At 37.9% G+C, this 9,118-nt stretch overlaps 1 long non-coding RNA gene across 1 annotated transcript; it reads left to right on the forward strand.

Annotated features, from left to right (window-relative positions):
• The first annotated feature begins 252 nt into the window (after positions 1-252).
• On the forward strand, positions 253-7,104 carry LOC124289815. The gene is made up of 2 exons (XR_006901768.1): positions 253-3,238; positions 3,271-7,104. It is a non-coding gene; the product is annotated as an uncharacterized LOC124289815 (long non-coding RNA).
• The last annotated feature ends 2,014 nt before the right edge of the window (positions 7,105-9,118 follow it).

Below are 9,118 nucleotides of genomic sequence, written 5' to 3' on the forward strand. Positions count from 1 at the left end.
ATGTGTGTCATGACGTCCATGTCTGTCATGGCATCCATATCTGTCATGACGTCCATGTCTGTTATGACGTCCATGTCTGTCATGATGTCCATATCTGTCATGATGTCCATGTCTGTTATGATGTCCATGTGTGTCATGATGTCCATATCTGTCATGACGTCCATGTCTGTTATGAGGTCCATGTCTGTCATGATGTCCATGTCTGTCATGACGTCCATGTCTGTTATGATGTCCATGTCTGTCATGATGTCCATGTCTGTCATGACATCCATGTCTGTCATGTGTCCATGTCTGTCATGGTGTCCATGTGTGTCATGATCACCTTGTCTGTCATGATGTCCATATCTGTCATGACGTCCATGTCTGTTATGATGTCCATGTCTGTCATGATGTCTATGTCTGTCATGATGTCCATGTCTGTCATGATGTCCATGTGTGTCATGATCACCTTGTCTGTCATGATGTCTATGTCTGTCATGATGTCCATGTCTGTCATGATGTCCTTTAATCCTTATCCGTGGTTAACAACTCATGACACGTAGCACAAGTAGGATGTGACTGTTGTCAAAATTGAACTCTACAATCAACAGGCATACTGGTCCTTGCGATAACTTATGTAAGTAACGATGACAATTATCAATCTTCCAGCACCATCAGGGAGACAGTTCTATCTGGTTTCCAAATGGGTGGACAAGCTGTATACAATGAGGCTTGTGCGTGCCGATCTTGGTTTTTTGGCTGATGTATCCTTGTTATTAGATGATAGCACTTTGCTGACATAAATTGTGTGGGAAGTGTATGCCTGTTGATAGTAGACTAGCACCGCTATGTACTTTGCTATGTACAAACAAGGCAGAGTCTTGTTAGCTTATTGTACAGACAACTGAAACCCAGCCATGACAGATATCCTGACAAAACCTTGGGTGATGCTGATTGGGCAACAGCCCAGCTCTGCTACAGCACTGATTGGTTAAGTCTCCATGTTGTAATCCACTGGTTGTTTCCATTCACTGTATGGAGAGTATTTTATAGTAATCGTCTCAGAAGATGAAACACCAAGAGTTTTTGACTGTATTATGTTCCTGGAAACAACTAAAAAGCCAAATGATGTTTATGCACGATGTTAAATGTTACGTTCCTAGTCAGCTGAAAAATGACAATCAGACATTTTATCGTCTAGATGTTGTACGTCAATCAACACGTGTTTATGACATTCAGGCAGTAATCATAAAAAGAATATATATTTTCAGAACCAATGAAGTATTATCAACTGTTACCATGGTTACCATGGTACATCATGTTGATGTATTTGTTCCACATACTGCTCAGGACAAGGAGTGGCATTGTGTGTGTTCTCTGGTGCCAAATGCCTTGTACACACATGGCTTTCACTGGATTAACCATAACCTTGTTTATCAGTGGATCGCTTTAGGTTCGAGATTGTAGAAACTGCCTGTCTTTGTGAATGAAGTGTATATTGCAAATTCCTGTCTATATTTTACTGTAAATTCATTTCATTAGGCAAGACAATTGTTTTTCATTGATAGGTCTCTAAATATTGTTGTGTATGATTGATACTTTTGGAATCAACTTCAGGTTTGTCGTTACATTTCAAGAGGTGAATTTTAGAAAAGTAATCTTAATCAAACATTTCCCCATTTAGTTTATTTTGATTCAAACTGCTTTCCGCATTGAGCAAAAAAATCTGTGAATTAAGCTGGTGTGACCTGTTCGTGAAAAGTAAGGGGAATGGTGTCAAAGAATCAAATAGTGGTATTTTTCATTTTCATTTACTAAGTGAATATGCCAAACACTTATAGTAGAGGTCAGCTAGATTGTAGACTGCATATTCATAAGGAATGCATGACTGAACATGCTCACCAGCTTAGGGATGAGTATTTTATTGATTTGACACTTTGCATGAAAAAAGACTAAAAATATATTTCAACATTTCATTTTCTGGTGTCCCCCACTGTGATATTGCTGGAATACTGCTAAATGTGGCATAAAACTAAATTCACCCATTTCAAGACACCCAGCACACTGCACTTGTGGCATCAGATCCATTTAACAGGGCCCAGAATATGGTGTTCCAAAGTTTCTTGGCACCGTTGTACTTTATACCATTTTTATTTTTTATTTTTCTGGCAAGCAGGGTTATTGCAGATTAACTGTATCTTCAAGTTTTGTTATGTCTTGATATATGTTGTCCATGTTGTTATATCGGAAGTATACCCAGTTAGCGATTAGAACTTTCTACTATGGGAGATATATCAGTATATGCTGGTTGAACCATTGTGATACTAGTTGTGTGGCTGTCATTTATTGTGGCCTATTATCTGTGAACAACCGCTCACCAAACTACCTGTCTCATTGTAACAATACTAATCGTTGTTTTGTTGTCTGAAAATATTTATTAGTTACATGCAGTCATTATATCATCAGTAGACATTGGTTTGGTTTATTTGCCAACACCCCGCTGTGAGAATCATTGGGTTTCTGATTCCAACACATATTTGGGACAGACCATTTGAAAGTTTAAGGGGATCTGGGAACGGTATGGATGCTAGATATTTTCTCAGCTACGTCTTTAAAACCAGATATTTTATAATGAAAATTAAAAGTCTCTTTCTTTTTTTAAGAAACAGTTTTCAACAATAGATATATTGTGTATTATACAGTTAGAACCCATTTTTTCAAGAAGTTACTGAGACGGTAAAGTCCCAGACCTAAACCCAGAATATCAAATGGTTTGTCCCTAATGGGACTTTGAACACTTAGGGTCCCCCTCCCTGATATTGCTGGAATATTGCTGAAAGCAGCGTAAAACTAAATTCACTCACTCACTCAATTTGAACACTTAGGGAATACCATTAAATTTTATCAATAGTGCCAACCAGGCTGGTAACAATTCCTTGCTATTCCTTACTTGCAAGATAAATCATCTTCCATGAGATGTGATCTTCATCAAATGTTTGTGAGGTTAGTTGCAAAAAATATGTTTACCTGCAATTTAGAAAAGGTTATTGAACTTACTGTTAACATATCCTTTTAACTATGAGAGAATGGCATTGGTACTTTTGTTCTAAATCAATATCAACCTACTTCCCACCCCTTTCCCAAATTCATCCCTAATATTGGGCAAATTTACACTGTACTTACAAGTTCTTTTGAATATTTTTTGTGTACTTCCATTCAATTTAGGTCTTGACTTTAGAGTAAGTGTACTTATATTTAGGTCTTGACTTTAGAGTAAGTACTTATATTTAGGTCTTGACTTTAGAGTAAGTGTACTTATATTTAGGTCTTACTGTTCATGAAATTTGTTGGGTGATTGTTATGTATTTGTCAGGATACATCATTCCAAATTTGTACTGTTGATGTTTTGTTTGTGAAGTGTTTTTATTGTTGAATGGATCTCTTTAAGTTTTGTTATTTACCTGTTTGTTAACACAACTTGTCAATCAAAACCTTTTGCTTGTGGGAACCCCTTGTTCCTGCTTACAGATAATGTACAGGTGGAAACCACTGTTCATGTTTACAGATAATGTTCTAGTTGAAACCCCTGTTCATGTTTACAGATAATGTTCTAGTTGAAACCCCTGTTCATGTTTACAGATAATGTTCTAGTTGAAACCCCTGTTCATGTTTACAGATAATGTTCTAGTTGAAACCCCTGTTCATGTTTACAGATAATGTTCTAGTTGAAACCCCTGTTCATGTTTACAGATAATGTTCTTGTGGAAACCACTTTTCATGTTTACAGATAATGTTCTAGTGGAAACCACTTGTTCATGTTTACAGATAATGTTCTAGTGGAAACCCTGTTCATGTTTACAGATAATGTTCTTGTGGAAACCACCTGTTCATGTTTACAGATAATGTTCTAGTTGAAACCCCTCTTCATGTTTACAGATAATGTTCTTGTGGAAACCACCTGTTCATGTTTACAGATAATGTTCTAGTGGAAACCCTGTTCATGTTTACAGATAATGTTCTAGTGGAAACCATTGTTCATGTTTACAGATAATGTTCTTGTGGAAACCACCTGTTCATGTTTACAGATAATGTTCTAGTTGAAACCCCTGTTCATGTTTACAGATAATGTTCTTGTGGAAACCACCTGTTCATGTTTACAGATAATGTTCTAGTTGAAACCCCTGTTCATGTTTACAGATAATGTTCTAGTGGAAACCACTTGTTAATATGTATAGATAACATACAGGTACTAGTGAAAACACTCTGTTCATGTTTAGAGTATTTCTATCAGTGTATTATGAATGACAGTTGAGCAGAATTTTCAGAACAATTTGACCATCTCAGAACAGATTTTTTTTTTCAACAACAGCTGCAAAACCATATGTTGTATTTAGTTATATCCATGAGTCTGAATATTTTTTAGCAAAAGCGTCTTGCTGCAATGTAATCTTGTTAAAAGTGTCGCAGTTTATTTTTCAAGAATTTTTTGAGACAATGTCTCTTTTTTTTCGATAAGATCCCAGACCCAGGCCCAGACCTGGACCTAACCCTTACCCTTACCCTTACCCTTACCCTTACCCTTACCCTTACCCTTACCCTTACCCTAACCCTAACCCTAACCCTAACCCTAACCCTAACCCTAACCCTAACCCTAACCCCAGACCCAGACCCAGACCCTGAACCAGAACCAGATTATGGAGTGTCTAATCCCTTAGGGGCACTATATGTTGAATTAAGTGTCCTCTTCCCAGTTCCAAAGAGCCATTTAAATACTGCAAACATCAGGTTCCATCACTGTGCAAAGATTTCTTTGAGGAATAATCCAGGGTTGTAACGTTATACATTGTTTATTGTTAACCTGTATTAAATACCTGCCACCCTAAAATTTACTTACCAGTTTGTCAGGTGTCTTTTAGTATTATTTTTCTGGTTTATTGTTTCAGAAATTGTATTCCTTCATCCCTGAGTGCACAATATAGTTTTCTGTGTGTTTACACTTCACCATTGAAACATGTTGGACTACAACTTATGTTAAACCATTATACATAACCATACATTTTGATATTTATTATTTGACTTGTCTGTTCATTCTGATCAATTTCATGCTTACAAATGACCAGATTTACTGTATATATGTTGATTAATTGCTCGTTTATTACAGTGTATTTATGAGCTGTATATATTTTCACAAATCTTAAGACTCACTTTCTATAATATCCTAATCCGTCAGTAATTATTGGTATAATGTCAGCAACATAGATTTTGATTTTGCTTCAAGGCATATGCTATGACATACTGGAGGTTAGGGCTGGCTAAAATAATCGATAATCAGGAGGATTGTCGATAGGAAACATTATTAATGATTATCAATATGAAAATTGTGTTATCGATAATCTTGTACATTTACTTTTTTGACAGATAAAAGTATTTATCTTCTCACACAATATGCAAATGCAGGACTTCATTCATGGTCTGGGTCCCGTTCCTCAAAGCGATCGCTACAACTGTCGTAAGTCTATGTTAAAGGATCGTCTTAGCACTGATCGCTTTGAGGAACTGGCCCTGATCTCAGTTATGTTCAGGATACAGTTTTGTTAATAATCCATGCATAAACATGTCAAAACTCACCAGTGATGTGGAATATATTCATTTATTTCAGACAGTTTTGACATATTTGCTAAAAGTTACGTATCCGATATCTATCGATAATCAGTATTTTGTTAGCAATTATTGATCTCTATGATTTACATTGATAGCCAGCCCAACTTAAGGTACAATAGGAATATACAAGAGGCTGTTGGAGGGGTCATGTAGTTGAAGGCAGGTGTGTTAGGGAGTGAATATTGTTACACCTGTTGTTAGATCATTACACTTGCACTTTACTTAAGTGTACAAACTGCATGAAGGTTTGGCTGATCACCTGTTTGGAAAATATTCGGGACAGCCAGCTGCCCAGTGTAGCTTTAAGTCACAATGGTTTATAGAGAGCAGCACCGATTTAAGGCTACAGCAGCTATCAACAGTTTGGGCATGGTTGTGAATTCTGACCCCAATGATACAGTTCAAGTTCTTCACATATTACAGCATGTTATATCTTTGCATTTGTAGGTTATAGTTGGTTATACATTATTTAAAATGTTTTTCCTCTTCAAACAGACCACAGTCAAAATGTCATGCCCACTGTTGCCATGTTTAGATTATTTAGTTGTGATCACCAGAATTCAATTCCACTATTTTCCTGCATTTTAATTATATCAAATTTGTTTAGTTAACAGGGGTTCATAGTGGTGACTTAGACAATGAACCATAATTTACATAACAGTTTATATCAACTGATTACTGAGTAATTAAAGTAATTTTGAGTAATTTTGCTATAACATAAATAAGACATGCACTTAAACCTTGAAACAAAGCATAGCAAGATTTATAAAAATGTTAATTCTTAATAATGAAAACTCTTAAATTTGGTTGTCTTTTTTAAATTAATCCAGTTATCCTTAGACATTTGGTGACTAACATCACCAGTAATTTTTATAATCATTAAAGTTATATATATTTTGTTCATTTACACCAAACTAATGATTTACACATTTTCTATTTATTTACCAATAAACATAATGCATGACCAATGTATATGATTTGATTCAATATAAGATATTATTTATTACACATGTGCAAAGGAAGAGCAAAGCTTGTAGATATAGCCAGATAGTTTAGCGATCCCAGGTAATGACTGTTACATAATCCATATGTATTGATGCCTAATGTCAACATCTGTTGAGTGTATTGTAAGCTCTGTTCAATCTTGCCCAATTTTTGTTCTCATCAAAGACAGCCAGTGCCTCGTCCCACAAAGCGATCTTGGCGTTAAGGTGATTGTAAGTACCGTACTTGAACATATTTTTGCGTCTTTGTTGCGCTAAGATGGTTTTGCGGAACGGGGTACAGGTTTGGAACCCTTCGCTTACAGTGCAATATTTGTTATTTGCGTTCCCGAATGCCAAGATATTTTACGCCCGCTTTACTCACTTGCATCATGTCATTGTTGAGACGACTAAGCGCCTTGGAAGTTTTGTCATGACAGAGGTTGGGTATATTTTCAGGAATAAAGTATTTCTGATATAATACATCTGTGTATGTTGTCTATGAAGATGTATGTTAGACTTGATCCGTGTTGTGGACGTCCGAGACTCCTGTGAGTTTAGTTTTACGCCGCACTCAGCAATGCTCTAGCTAAATGGCGGCGGTCTGTAAATACAGTGGACTCTGTACAATCCGACACTCACTGGGCCCGGAAAAATGTCGGATTATTCAATATCTCCTTGCTTGAATACTTTTTAAGCAGTACCATACATAGTTACTGGCTTCTATCATGAAATTAATGCTTAATAAGGGGCGGTGGGGTGGCCTAGTGGTTAAAGCATTGGCTCGTCATGCCGAAGACCCGGGTTCGAATCCCCACATGGGTACATTGTGTGAAGCCAATTTCTGGTGTACCCCGCCGTGATATTGCTGGAATATTGCTAAAAGCGGCGTAAAACCAAACTCAGTCAGTCAGTAATGCTTAATAGCTATTTGCTTGGTAAATAAACAGGGGGAAAACAAATTCTGTATTTACATGTACATGTATATCATTGGATGTATTATATTCAGTACAATATACATACATGTACTACTATCACAATCATATTCACACTTTCTTGAAAAAGTCCTCCATTTTAGACTGGCGTTACTTCATTTTCGACTCCAGTACAAAGTTCTCAGTTTCAGGTTCAAGGACGTTGACTAGCTGAAGCAACCTGGGTCTAGATTTTCGAAGCTCTCTTAGAGCTAAGATAGTCGTAAGTGCCATACATTAACATTAACTTACGACTATCTTAGCTCTAAGAGAGCTTCGAAAATCTAGGCCCTGGTCACTTGTCTGGTGGCAAACTTCTTGATTGCTATACTCGAGTCTGGACCAGACAATCTGGAGACTCCTGTGAAGATCCGGGGTGGAATTGGTTACATGACAAACCATACTGGTACCGACTAAATGGATCGGGTGGTCAGACCTACCGACTTCGCTGATACAAGTCACCGTATCCGGCACGTTAGATTATGTTCATGATGTTAATCATTATTGTCTGGTCTGGACTCGATTATTTACAGAACCCACATTTACATATACCTGAACAAAAATGTGCTTAAACCGAACTTTTCTCACAGAACCCCGACAATAAATCTTAGATAATGTCAACTCTAGTCCAGGGTTTTGGGGTGGGGTAGCCCAGTGGGAAAAGCGTTCGCTCGTCACGCCGAAGGCCCGGGGTCGATTCCCCACATGGGTAAAATGTGTGAAGCCCAATTCTGGTGTCCCCCGCAGTGATATTGCTGGAATATTGCTAAAAGCGGCGTAAAATCAAACTCATTCAATCACTAGTCCAGGGTGAGTCGGTGTGTGTAGATTGCCTGAGCTCAGGGGTGTGTCCAAATCTGCCTGGTTCACAGGCGAGGTTGTGACACGTTTATTTCGTGTGATCGTGTTCCGTCTACGAGTTAACAGCTGATTTGGATAACCCCTACTGACTCCTCTGCTCCCGCCGTGATATTGCTGGAATATTGCTGAAAGCGGCGTAAAACTAAACTCGCTCACTCCTCTGGACCCTTCTCTTCCTTGTGGAACGGTGGGGTAGCCTAGTGGTTAAAGCGTTCTCTCGTCACGTCTAAGACCCGGTTCGATTCCCACATGGGTACAATTAGACTAAGGCTTAGTCTCTGAATATATATAATTTTGATAGTAACAAACAAGCCCATTTATATTGAAAAGGAGCCCTAGGGAGACCAGAGATTCAGACCTGAACCTGAGGAAATCTAGACTTTCTTTATTTCGGGCTTTAGCACTACAGAGAGGGCTTGGCAGTAGGGAAATTAATGTGGTTCAGGGACTGTGAGACAGACTAGGGTACAATGTGGGAAGCCCATTTCTGGTGTCCCCCGCCATGTTATTGCCGGAATATTGATAAATGCGGAGTAAGACTACACTCACTCCCCCACTCTATCCCTTGTTTTAACCGAATACATTTCAGTTTGTTGGAGTTCCCAGTTACACAATGTACACTATACTATGTACTGGGTTGAGGAAGAGGAAGTCTCCCTG

This window comes from Haliotis rubra, unplaced genomic scaffold, assembly GCF_003918875.1.
Source record: "Haliotis rubra isolate DU_JTF1 unplaced genomic scaffold, ASM391887v1 Scf45, whole genome shotgun sequence".
In the NCBI taxonomy this organism is placed as follows: Eukaryota; Metazoa; Mollusca; class Gastropoda; order Lepetellida; family Haliotidae; genus Haliotis; species Haliotis rubra.